Below are 3,990 nucleotides of genomic sequence, written 5' to 3' on the forward strand. Positions count from 1 at the left end.
ATGCTGACCCTCCCAGCCTCTGTTAGTAGACAATGGTACTAAAGATTGTGTTAATCTAACTGTGCATCTCCATAGGACCATCAGTCTACAAATAGGAACTTTGAGGCATTATTACAATTTTGAAAAGGTTGTCCCTCATCATGTGTCTTTGCTTACATTCCTAAACTATATAAACCTCTTTAAATGGTTTTATGTGGAGAGATTCTTTTCCAGTTAATATTTAAAGATGTTTATTTTGTTTCATCCACTTGAAAATGCCTTTGGTTACAACTCTTCATCACTGCCCCTTGCTCAACATAAAAACAGACATAAAAAAAATGGAAGCTTCTCAATATGTGTGCCAGTTTAAATTTCCACTGGTGTCTAAGAGATCCTGGCATAGTCAAGACAGTTCTCTATCCTAGCAAGGTGCTGCCTGAGGCTTGTGATGTGCATACAGCTGGGAAAAACAAGGCTCTGTGTCCACCAGGGGCTTGAGCTCACGACCTCAAGATCAAGAGTTGCATGCTCTATGGACTGAGCCAGTCAGAATCATTTTCTACCCTGGTCTGCACCCTAGGAAATGGAGCCCAGGGCACTACTTTGTCCTTATTCTCTTGCCCTCTGGCTACAGGTTGGGTTTAGCCAATGGGAGATGCCAGTAGGAGATGGAAGGGCAGGACGAGAGATGACAGTCTGGGATGTGTCTTCTCACTGTCCCCTTGCCTCTGCTCCTCCAGGACTACAGCTCCTGCTGGCCAGTCCCCTCTAAGCCTGCAGCCCTCTCTGGGCTCCATTACCTTCATTTTCTCCCTTTGTCTTTTTGGCTGTGATGACAGTAACAGCTTCATGCCAGGGCTGGTTCCTGGGTGCCGCAGCAGCTTTTGTCGGTTCCCTTAACCTTACCGGCATCTCTGTAAACCATCCTTCACTAAATGGCTCTTCATTTGAACCATCAAGCGAATGCTGTTTCTTTCCAGGATTCTGACTAATACACACGTTAAGTGAAAAGAGAAGAATAAAAGCTTTGTATAGACCAAAACAAAACAAAATACCCCAAAACAAACAAACAAAAACACCTAAAACTGACATCGAAAGTCTCATTATCTGGGGGCGCCTGGGTGGCTCAGTTGGTTAAGTGTCCGACTTCAGCTCAGGTCGTGATCTCATGGTTCATGAGTTGGAGCCCCACATCAGGCTCTGCGCTGACAGCTCAGAGCCTGGAGCCTGCCTCGGATTCTGTGTGTGTGTCTCTCTCTCTCTGCTCCTCCCCTGCTCATGCTCTGTCTCTTCCAAAAATAAATAAATATTTAAAAGTTAAAAAAAAGAAAGTCTAATTATCCGGAGGTGGTTTAGGAATAAAGTAAGGAAGATGGTTTGGAATCATTTGAAACTATTCCACCATTTCTATTTTTTTGTTGTTTAATTTTTTTAATGTTTACTTATTTTTGAGGCAGAGACAGAGTGTGAATGGGGGAGGGGCAGAGAGAGAGAGGGAGACACAGAATCTGAAGCAGGCTCCAGGCTCTGACCTATCAGCACGGAGCCCGACGTGGGGCTCGAACTCGGGAACAGCGAGATCACGACCTAGACTGAAGTCGGATGCTTAACTGACTGAGCCACCCAGGCACCGCTATTTATTTTTCTTGAGCTGGAGTAAGTAACTGTGTGTACATAATAGGTAACTATGGGTATAGCACCATCAATATCTGTTTTATAAGGTACCAACTTCCAACTTCGTGGAAATTTACTACTCGTGGCACAAGGAGAACAACAAATTAAGGAAGTTGTCAAGGGACCTGGAGGAAGTAGACAAGGCTTCTTCCCACATGGGTATTCAACTTGGCGACTGAGGTCATTAGAATAAAGCTTTAAGTCTGACTACTTTTGTTACTTACTATGGTTTTCTTAGCATTTGTAAGCACATTTATACATTCCATTAGGTCTCGATGATCATTAACTTGTAAGAAATATTTCCTCTTCCCTGTATTTATTTTCATTTTTTTAATTGAAGTATAGTTGACATACAGTGTTATATTAGTTACAAGTGTAGACCATAGTGATTTCACAATTCTGCACATCACCCAGTGTTAACCGTGATACGTGCAGTTATCATCAGTCACCATACGTCAGTACAGTATTATTGGCTATAGAAAAATATGGACACTTCATGAATTTGCACATCATCCTCATGCAGGGGCCACACTAATCTTCTCTGTATCGTTCCAGTTTTCGTACATGTGCTTGCTGAAGCACATGCTTTCTTGCTTTCTTTCTTTCTTTTTTTTTTTTTAAGCCAAACATCCCTTGGCTTAGTTTAGCAGTATTGTTAACCTCTGAAATGTAGCTAAGCTTACTGTCCAACACAGATGGGTCCAGAAATAGATTTCGTGGGTTATCCATTTACAATACCAAACTATCCTTTCTGATATCCACTATGAGGTTCTCCAAAGAGTTTCCCTTATTCTTAATGTCTAGAAAACCACAAATACAATCTCATTAATGAGAACCACCACCAGGTTTAAGCCTCTCAGGGCCTGGGTACTCTGTTTCCTAGCCCCAGACTGTGTCTTAACATACAGAATATCCTGTAGAAGTCATAATAGGAATAGGGAAAACGATATCTCATTACAGTAAACATAAAACTAACTTTTGATAGAGCTGTTAGGAATTCTGTGCATGAGGTCCCAGATAATCAGATTTGACCTTCATGTTTCTGTGTAAGAGCGGGGGAGCCAATTTCCACCGCCGTGGAAATTTACTACCCGTGGCACAAAGAGAACAACAAATTAAGGAAGTTGTCATGCAACCTGGAGGAAGTAGACAATGCCAAATCCAACCTTTGCAACATGAAGTTTGAGTACTGCAGCCAGAATGCATCACAGACCTAACCCACTGCAGACTAAAAGGTTTGCTGCAAATGCACCTACGTGAGGTTCAGAGGACCTGGGACCTGGAATCCACTTGACATCAAAACACTGCAGGAAAGCTCCCAGGACTTTGGTCTGCATTTTTTATTAACGGGAATAACACTCACTCCTGGGGTTCTTTGGTTTTTGTTAAGTTTATTTATTTTGCAAGAGAGAGAGAGAGAGAGAGAGAGACAGCGAGCTCGTAAGTGGGGAAGGGGCAGAGAGAGAGAGAGAATCCCAAGCAGGCTCTGCACCATCAGCTCGGGGCGGGTGCTCAACCTCACAAACCATGCGATCATGACCTGAACCAAATTTCATGAGGGTCGCTTAACCGACGGAGCCACCAAAGGGCCCTTGGTCTGCATTTTTAAAACACCACACGTGTAGCTGCTCAGCTAACTAAACAGATCAATAGAAACAAACCTTTGCAGGAGGGGGATTACTCTGGGCACCTGCAACTTTTTCTTCTTTTTATCTTCACCTGACCACTGAGAAAAGTACTTCAGGAGGGCAGCCTTGTGTGACAGTTACCCTGACACTCGGGTGCCAGCTGGCATTTGTCTCCGCTCATCTTCAGTGACTTCATTAATATTTTTATCAGGAGGATGTTCACTGATAAGAGTACTAACCTTAATTATATGCTAACCTGAACTAGATTCTTCTTCTTCCATCGTTGACGGTCACCCACGTGTGCACCTGAGCTGTGAAAAGCTCCACAAACAACAGATATGGTTCAAGGCACACGGGGCTCACACCCGCTTCCCAGAAATTTTGAATCTGTGCTGCCGACACACTGGCCTCACGCCCTGGCCACAGATGATTGGATAGAGTGGGCCATGTGGTTCAAGGGCCGTGGGTCGGCTGAGCCAACCAGATTCTACTTCCTGGGGATTTGAACTGGTGGACTCAGATGCAGCTTGCCTCAGTGGTGGGAGCAGCCAAATGTGCCAGGAGGACGAAGAGGGGGAGCCGGAGGTAGAGAGAGACCAAGAGCGGTACGGAGAAAGAGATCTTGAGCCACGAGGCCAGAGCTCATCTGAACCCTGAGACCCACAGCCGGAAACCTTAATTCTTGGCTCTCCTGGGCCCAGGCAACTGC

The 3,990-nt window shown here is 44.5% G+C and overlaps 1 non-coding gene across 1 annotated transcript; it reads right to left on the reverse strand.

The window, feature by feature from the left end:
* Window positions 1-2,131: 2,131 nt before the first annotated feature.
* On the reverse strand, window positions 2,132-2,235 carry LOC125935831 (U6 spliceosomal RNA). The gene has a single exon (XR_007461816.1). It is a non-coding gene; the product is annotated as a U6 spliceosomal RNA (small nuclear RNA).
* Window positions 2,236-3,990: the final 1,755 nt, after the last annotated feature.

The sequence above is a fragment of the Panthera uncia genome, assembly GCF_023721935.1.
Source record: "Panthera uncia isolate 11264 chromosome A1 unlocalized genomic scaffold, Puncia_PCG_1.0 HiC_scaffold_17, whole genome shotgun sequence".
Classification (NCBI taxonomy): Eukaryota; Metazoa; Chordata; class Mammalia; order Carnivora; family Felidae; genus Panthera; species Panthera uncia.